Source organism: Gossypium arboreum, chromosome 9 (assembly GCF_025698485.1).
Source record: "Gossypium arboreum isolate Shixiya-1 chromosome 9, ASM2569848v2, whole genome shotgun sequence".
NCBI lineage: Eukaryota > Viridiplantae > Streptophyta > Magnoliopsida > Malvales > Malvaceae > Gossypium > Gossypium arboreum.
In genome coordinates this window covers 25,344,160-25,354,014 of record NC_069078.1, presented here as the reverse complement: position 1 = coordinate 25,354,014, position 9,855 = coordinate 25,344,160, and the positions used below count along the sequence as shown (strand labels likewise).

At 35.9% G+C, this 9,855-nt stretch overlaps 1 non-coding gene across 1 annotated transcript; it reads right to left on the bottom strand.

Annotated features, from left to right (window-relative positions):
* Positions 1-1,112: 1,112 nt before the first annotated feature.
* On the bottom strand, positions 1,113-1,219 carry LOC128281261 (small nucleolar RNA R71). Its single transcript, XR_008271474.1, has one exon. It is a non-coding gene; the product is annotated as a small nucleolar RNA R71 (small nucleolar RNA).
* Positions 1,220-9,855: the final 8,636 nt, after the last annotated feature.

Genomic DNA, 9,855 nt, shown 5'->3' with positions numbered 1-9,855 from the left:
GAGTCAGTTGTTCTTAGTCTCGGAAGAGATATTAACATAATATAGGGATTTCTATGAATCAAGACAAGTGAATAAATCATTTAATTCAGAGTCAGAATAATAAGGAAAGTCTAGGTGGATTCTTCCTTGGGGATTGTCTTTATCATTGGTTTATTTGATTATTTCCTTCACTCTCTGTCGCATTCATTAGGTAATTAGTTTAGTTAATTTTAGATTAAAACAAATCCCTTTTATTTTAGGTTAAATAATAGAAATATAGTTAATACTAGTACTTTTAGTCATTGTGGATACGATATTTTGGACTCGCCATAGCTATACTACCATTCAATAGGTGTGCTTGCCTTTGTCCTAATCGTAGTCTAATTTAGTGAATCATAAAACGATCATCAAGTTTTTGGTACCATTGCCGGGGACTAAGATATTAGGAACGCTTGATTTTTATTAATTTAGCCATTTTTATTTTATTGCATTTTATATTATTTTTATTTTTATTTTTAATTACTAATTTTTCTTTTGTTTGCTTCTAGCAGGTTCTTGTAGTTTATGACTAGAAGAAACCTTTACTTTTAGACAGTGAAATTGAAAGCACAGCTCACAGAAATCGTAGAGAAATAAGGTAGAGTCTACAGTACATAGAGGAAGAGCACTAAGACGATACCAATATTACCAAGGAGATGGCTGACAATTGGAATAATCCGCTACCTCCTGTGGTTGCCGCAAATCCTGTAAATCAAAATCCTGTTCGTCGTACTATGTATGACTATGCTAAGCCCACTCTCACTGGGGCTAAATCGAGTATTGTTAGACCTACTATTACTGTAAATAATTTTGAACTGAAACCTAACACTATTCAAATGATTCAATAGTTTGTTCAGTTTGATGGTTTGTAGGATGAAGACCCAAATACTCATTTGGCCAATTTCTTAGAGTTTTGTTATACTTTCAAGATAAATGGAGTTTCTAATGACGCCATTCACTTACGATTATTCCCTTTCTCATTGAGAAATAAGGCTAAGCAGTGGTTGAACTCCTTGCCACAAGGGTGTATCACTACTTAGGATCAAATGACCGAGAAGTTTTTATTGAAATATTTCCCACCAGCTAAGACGGCTAAGTTGAGGAACAATATCTCCTCCTTCGTGCAAATGGATTTAGAGACTTTATATGATGCATAAGAGAGATATAAGGACTTATTGAGAAGGTTCCCTCACCATGGGTTACCTCTATGGTTACAAGTTCAGACTTTTTATAATGGTTTGAACCCCTCAACTAGGCAAATGATTGATGCAGCTGCCGGTGGTACTATAAATAATAAAACACCTTAGGAGGCTTATGAGTTTATTGAGGAGATGTCACAGAATAACTATCAGTGGCAAGTTATGAGGACAAAGTCGGCAAAAGTAGCCAGTGTTTTTAACATTGATGCGGTTACCATGTTGTCAAATCAGGTAGAACTTTTAAATAGAAAGATTAATTGTTTATGTGGTTCTACGCAGGTACATCCGGTGATGCAGTGTGACACGAGTGGAGGTGGAATGAGCAATTCAGTAAATCTACCCTACGGTCCTATCATGGAAAATGAGCAAATGAATTATATGGGTAATAATCCTAGACCTCAAATAATCCTTATAGTAATATTTACAATACAGGTTGGAGGAACCACCCAAATTTCTCATGGGGAGGTCAAGGATATCAAAGACCACCCCCATCCCCTCCGTGTTTTTAGCAGCAACCTTATAGGCAAGAAAAGAAACTGAACCTTAAAGAGATGTTTGAAAATTTTATTTCGGTGTTAGAGACTCATTTCCAAAACACCGAGACGACTTTGAAAATATAGCAAGCATCGATTCAAGGGCTCGAAAATCAAATTGGGCAGCTTGCTAAATTAGTTTCGAAAAGGCAACAAGGTAGTTTTCCTAGTAACACTGAACCTAACCTAAGAAAGCATGTAAAAGTGGTTACATTGAGGAATGGGAAAGTGTTAACTGAACCTAAAAAGAAGTTGCCACAAGAATCTGATAAGGAAAAGGACGAGGAGGTAAAACCCGAAGTAAGTGTAACATCGGTGCTGAAAGAATATAAACCACTAATCCCATATCCAGTAAAGTTGACGAAAAACTGTATGGATGCACGATTTGGTAAATTCCTTGAACTTTTTAAATGACTAAATATTAACTTACCTTTTGTTGAAGCTATTTCACAGATGCCTACATACGCTAAATTTCTGAAGGAGCTTCTGACAAATAAAAGGAAGTTTGAAGAGCTATCTACCGTGGAACTCAATGAGGAATGTTCAGCTATTCTACAAAACAAGCTACCAACTAAGTTGAAAGACCCAGAAAGTTTCACTATTCCCTCTTTAATTGGTAGTTTGAATATTGAGAAAGCATTAGCTGATTTAGGTGCCAGTATTAATTTAATGCATTATAAAATGTTCAAGTACCTTGGTCTTAGGGAACCAAAACCCACTAGGATGAGTATTTAATTAGCTGATAGATCTGTTAAGTATCCAAGGGGTATTATTGAAAATTTCCTTGTGAAAGTAGATCAATTAATATTCCCTGTTGATTTTGTTGTGCTTGACATGGATGGGGATGTTGAGGTACCCTTTAATTTTAGGTCATCCATTCTTAGCTACTGCTAGATCTATCATTGATGTAGGTGACGGTAAACTTGTGCTTAGGGTAGGTGACGAAGGGATTATTTTTAAAATTTATGATGCCATGCGATTCTATAGAGAATAAGATGATTCTGTTACTTTAATGATTCTATTGATCATTCTACTCAAGATTCTCTTCAGGAAATCATTCATAAAGACACGTTGGAACTGTGTCTTATCTAAGGAGATGAGGCTGATGGCGATACCACTGAGACAGGGAAGATAAAAATTCATTTAAACTTTAACAAGTCTTTCCCAAGACAAAAGGAGTATGAGGGTATTGAAATAAATGACGAACTAAAACAAAAACCTTCTATTGAAGAACCTCCCAAATTGGAACTGAAGCAATTACCAGATCACTTGGAGTATGCGTTCCTCGGAGACAATTCAACACTACTAGTGATTATTGCTTCCAACTTGCAACCCAATGAGAAAAATGAGTTATTACAAGCACTGAGGAAGCATAAAAGAGCCATAGCTTGGAAGATTTCTGACATTAAAGGGATTAGCCCTTCATTCTGCACCTACTAAATTCTAATGGAAGATGAATGTAAATCGTTTGTGCAAGCTCAAAGACGACTGGATTCGAACATGAAAGAAGTTGTTAGAGCTAAGGTAATTAAACTTCTAGATGCTGGTATTATTTATCCTATTTCTGACAGTACTTGGGTAAGTCTTGTGTAGGTTGTTCCAAAGAAGGGAGGCATGACTATTGTACCCAATGAGAAAAATGAATTAATTCCAACAATAACAGTCACAGGTTGGAGAGTTTCCATTGACTACAGGAAATTGAACGATGCCACGAGAGAAGATGACTTTCTCTTGCCATTCATTGATCAAATGTTAGAAATATTATCTGGGGATATGTTTTATTGTTTCCTAGATGGACTCTTCTGGCTATTTTCAAATTCTGATAGCTTTTGAGGATCAAGAGAAGACAACATTTACATGTACATACGGTACGTTTTCTTATCATAGAATGCCTTTTGGATTATGTAATGCTCCTGCCACATTTCAGTGCTGCATGTTAGTCATCTTTGATGAACTTGTAGAAGACATTATGGAGGTATTTATGGACGAATTCTTGGTATTCGGTAATTCTTTCCATCTATGCCTTAAAAATTTATAACAAGCTCTGATGAGATGTGAGGAGAAGACTCATGGTTTGAGAAAGGATTGTATTAGGTCACAAAATTTCTAGTAAAGGGATTGAGGTTGATAAAGCAAAAATTGAGACCATAGAAAAATTACCTCCTCCTAGTTCAGTTAAGGCTATTAGAAGCTTTTTAGGACATGTTGGATTTTATAGAAGATTTATTAAAGATTTTTCTAAAATAGCTAAGCTTTTAACAAAACTACTAGAAAAATACGTACCTTTCAATTTTGATCAGGAATGTTTAGAAGCATTTAATACTCTCAAAGATAAATTAATAAATGCTCCAATTATAATTGCACCTGATTGGAATTCACCCTTTGAACTAACGTGTGATGCAAGTGATTTTGCAGTAGGTGCAGTTCTTGGGCAGCAAAGAGACAAGCATTTTGAACCGATTTATTATGCAAGTAAGACTTTAACAGCTGCACAAGAAAACTACACTACCACGAAAAAAGAATTGCTAGCTATGGTTTTTGCATTCGATAAATTTAGATCATATCTCTTATTATCTAAAGTTGTTGTTTACACTGACCATTCAGCTCTTTGTTATCTCATAACTAAGCCTGATGCAAAACCTCGGCTCATAAGATGAATTTTACTTTTACAGGAATTTGATTTGGAAATTCAAGATAAGAAAGGGGCTGAAAACATTGCAGCAGACCACCTTTCTAGGCTTGAAAACCCACATATAAAAGAGCTCGATGAGAGTGAGATAAATGACTCGTTTCCTGAGGAACAACTCTTGGTTATATCTGACTCTGAGGTACCTTGGTTTGCAGATATCGAAAAATACTTAGCTGCTAACATCCTACCAAAAGGATTGACACGCCATCAAAAGATTGCCGATGTGAAAAATTATTTTTTGGGAGGATCCTTTTCTTTTTCGTATATGTGTAGATCAAGTAATTAGAATATGTGTTACAAATTCAGAGGCAAGCAAAATCCTAGAACACTGCCATTCAAGACCAACAGGAGGACATTACACTTGGACTAGAATAGCACATAAAACGCTCGGATCAGGTTTTTATTGGCCATTACTGTTCAAAGACGCTAACAGGTATGTCACTTGTTGTGATAGATGCCAGAGAACAGGTAATATCTCTAATTGCGATGAAATGCCTCAAACATATATGTTGTCATGTGAAATATTTGATGTATGGGGCATTGATTTTATGGGTCTGCTCCCTAGCTCCTTTGGGAATAAATACATCTTAGCAGTGGTTGATTACATGTCAAAATGGGATGAAGCTCAAGCTGTACCTACTAATGATGCCAAAGTGGTAGTGAGATTTCTTAAGAAACTGTTCTCATGATTCGAAACACCTAGAGCGATCATTAGTGATAGGGATACTCATTTTTGTAATACTCAATTTGATAAAGTCCTTAAAAAATATAGAGTACACCACAGAATAGCTACCCCTTATTATCTTCAAACTAGTGGACAAGTTGAAGTGGCAAACCGAGAGCTCAAACGTATCCTAGAGAAAATCGTAGAATCGAATCGGAAAAATTGAGAGGTAAAAGTAGACGATGCTTTATGGGTCTATAGAACTGCTTTTAAAACCCCCATAGGAACATCTCCTTACATACTTGTTTATGGGAAGAGTTGTCATTTACCATTTGAGTTAGACCACAAAGCATTTTGGGCTATAAAATTTCTAAATTATGATCTAAAACTTGCAGGAGAGAAGAGATTGATGCAGTTGAATGAGTTATATGAATGGAAAACGAATGCTTATGAGAACTCATGACTATATAAAGAAGCATCAAAGTGACACCATGATGCTCGTTTGAAGCAACCCAAGCAATTTGCAGCCAGAGATCTTGTTTTGCTATACAATTCAAAGCTCAAATTGTTCCCTAGAAAGCTGAAATCAAGATGGTCAGGTCCATTTGTAGCCCAAACCGTCTTTCCCTATAGCACAATAGAAATAACTTACCCAACATACGACACAGTCAAGGTAAATGGTCATCGACTTAAACTTTATAATGATGAGGACTTTAGAAATGATAGAGAGGAGCTTTAGCTCCGTGAACCTTTGTAATAAAGGACATAAGTTAAATCTAGCTTAAGACTTTAAATAAGCGCTTCGCAGGAGGCAACCTGAGTATTGAAACTGCTAATTTCCTAATTTTTATTTATTCTTTAATATTAACAACATTAAAATGCAGGTTTTTAACCCACACGGCCTGGACACACCATGTGACTTAACATGGGCACGATAATAAGTTACACGACCGTGTGATGTGGTCGTGTAACACAAAGGGCTTGGACACATGGCTATTCGACCACTTTTTCCTTTCCTTTATCGAATTTAGCTCCCCTTTGCTCTTGAGCTTAATTTAACAAATAAGTTGATTTAATCATTTGAGCATCGAAAGAGGAATTCAAGGTACTTAGCCCACATATATTCATTAGACATTAAAGTCACATATGTACGGATATCATGAATCAAGCTCAACACATTAGTTAGTACTCTCCTTAGCCGAATTTTCTAAGTCAAGATAAAGCCTTCAACATGCTTACTTATGGCCGAACAACACATCAACCTATGTACTCAATCATGTGGCCGAATATGCATGTTGATGTTGAGGCTAATTACATGTTTAATACCACACATGAATGGCATACATTTTACTAACTAATGCATTACATATTGTAGCTCAATACACATCTATCATTTACTCCATAACCGAAACATCATCATATGTAAATATATACCTTGAGATAGTATATATGTCATACCAATACATCATGTGCAAACATATATACATGTAGGTGCAAGGGCCGAATCTCAAGTTGCTTATAACCAAATATAAACATATATCCAAAGCTCAAATCTTACCTACCATGCAACATGCATAAATCATACTTATGGATATACCATGGCGAATACACCACAACACCATCTTGTTTCAATTTTGGTCATGGTTAAACAAAGAACTTAATGTCTCACTCAAAAATGCTAAAAGAAAATCCAAGGGTCATCAACCCACCATCACATATATCATCAACAAGCTTCATATTTAGCATGCAATGGCATTAACACAAAATCCACCTTGGCCGAACATCATTCCCATGACATAGCAAAGATTTGAGCCATGGGCTAATAAGAACATCAAGCTAGCAACTAAAAACATGCATGAATCTCATGGCACAACCTCAAACATACCTTAATCTTGATACAAGTATAGCCAAACCTCTTCCTAATCCTCTTCCAAACCAAACATGAAGCAAAAACTCCTCCTTTTTCCTTAGAATTTTCGGCCAAGAGAGAATGAAAGGATGAACAAATTTTTTTTTCTCTTTTCTTCAACTCACGGCAATGGGGAGGGGGAGAAGCCTTCACACACACATTTTTTTTTCATTTTTTTATTACCCATACACCTTATTTTATTTATTCCAACATAAAACACTTACACAACATGTTTCATGACATGTTCTGCCCATAATCCCTTGTCATGGCCGGCCACTAGCTATTAGGGGGGGAAAATTTGACATGCAAGTCCTCCCTTTTGATTACATGCACTATTAGGTCCTTATAGATTAGCCTATCACATTTCAAAAGTGTCACACAAGTCCTAATAACTGAATTCACATGCAATCGACTAAATCGAAGCTTGAAATTTTCACACATTCATAAATACATATTCTAGACAATAAATATTACGTTCAAACATTTCAGTGACTCGGTTTAGCGGTCCCGAAACCACTTCCCGACTAGGGTTAATTTTGCGCTGTCACATCTAACATAATTTAAAACCTCATATTCTATCATAAAATACCAAAATAAACAAATTTCACCTATGGGTATTTTTCCAAATATGAACCCTAGGTTGAATTATTGCTAGCATAAGCTTAATCGAGCTACTAGGGACTCCAAAAACGTAAAAATCATTAAAAACGAGGCTAGAACAGACTTACAATCGAGCTTGGAAGCTTGAAAAACCCTAGCCATGGTTTCTCCTTGCTACATACGGCCATGGGGTTGAAGATGAGCAAAATTGGCTTTTAATTTTGTATTTTAATTCATTTTACCCCTAAATGACCAAAATGCCCTTACTACTAAACTTTCCAAAAATTCCATTCATGTCCAATTTTTGTCCATAGACTTAGAAATTGGTAAAATTGCTATTTAAGACCTCCTAATTAATATTTCAAAACAATTTCATACTAGAAAATTCTAGAATGCAAGTTTTGCAAATTATTCGATTTAGTCCCTAATTTCTATTTACGCACTTTATGCATAAAATTTCTTCACGAAATTTTTACACAATCATGCAATCATATCATAGACCTCAAAATAATCATAAAATAATTATTTCTATCTCGGATTTTGTGGTCACGAAATCACTATTCCGACTAGGCCCAAAATCAGGATATTACATATGGGTAATGTGAGTAGCAGTCAGAGAGGAACTAAAGACATAGTAGTTCGATCTGAGGCTCGTGCACCTACCAGAGCTTGTGCCATACATGCTCGAGAGGTGGCTTCATCGCTAGATGTTATTACTGGTACATTCATTCTTTATGATACTAGTGTAATTGCATTGATTGATCCTGGTTTGACTCATTCTTATGTGTGTGAGACCTTAGTATTTTGTAAGACTTTACCTATTGAGTCTACTGAGTTTATGATTAGAGTATCGATTGGGCCAGTGTGTTATGGTTGATAAAGTGTGTAAGATTTGTCTTTTGATGATTTGAAATTTGTGTTTTCTGGCTAATTTGATGTTGTTGCCATTTGAAGAATTCGATATAATCTTGGGTATGGATTGGTTGACTTTGCACGATGCTGTCATAAATTACAAAAGAAATATTATTGATTTACGGTGCCAAAATGATGAGATTATTCAAATTGAATCTAATGATCTGAATGGTTTACCAGCAATGATATCTTTGATGTTAGCTCAAAAGTATGTGAGAAAGGGTTGTAAAGCTTACTTATCATATGTGCTTGATAGTAAAGTGGCTGAAAGAAAGATCGAATCGGTACCAATTATGTGCGAGTATCCAGATGAGTTTCCTGAAGAATTACCGGGTTTACCACCTATCCGAGAGGTAGAGTTTAGTATTGAGTTAGCGCCGGGGATGACTCTAATATCAATTACTTCGTACAGAATAGCACCTACTGAACTAAAAGAATTGAAAGCTCAGTTGTAAGAATTGACAGAGAGAGGTTTCGCGCATCGAGTTTCTCTCCCTAGGGTGCACTAGTTTTATTTGTGAAAAAGAAAGACGAAACTATGAGAATGTGTATTGACTATAGACAACTCAATAAGGTGACTATAAAGAATAAATATTCGTTGCCATGGATTGATGACCTATTCGATCAGCTGAAAGGGGCTATAGTGTTTTCAAAGATAGATTTGAGATCTGGCTACTATTAGTTGCGAGTTAAAGACTCTGATGTGCCAAAGACTACTTTTCGAACGAGGTACAGACACTTTGAGTTTCTGGTTATGCCTTTCGGTCTCACTATTGCACTTGCTGTTTTCATGGATTTGTTGAGCCAGATCTTCAGATAGTATCTGGATCGATTTGTGGTTGTGTTCATAGATGAAATATTGATCTATTCCCGAGATGAAATTGAGCATGCCGAACATCTGAGACTTGTGTTACAGACTTTGTAAGACAAACAGTTGTATGCAAAGTTTAATAAATGCAAGTTCTGGTTATGCGAAGTTAGTTTTCTGGGTCATGTTGTATTAGCATCGGGTATTTGGGCTAATCCGAGTAAAATTTTAGCTATACTTGATTGGAAACCTCTGAGAAATGTTTCTGAAGTTTAAAGTTTTCTAGGACTTGCTGATTACTATAGACAGTTCGTGAAAGGTTTCTCTATGATTGCAAACCTAATGATCAAGCTATTACAGAAAAATGTTAAGTTTGAGTGGTCAGAAAAGTGCCAGAAAAGTTTTGATCAGTTGAAAGCCCTTTTGACCGAAGCTCCAGTGCTAGTTCAGCCAGAACCGGGTAAAGAATTTTTTATCTATAATGATGCATCTTTAAATGGTTTGGGCTATGTTTTGATGTAGG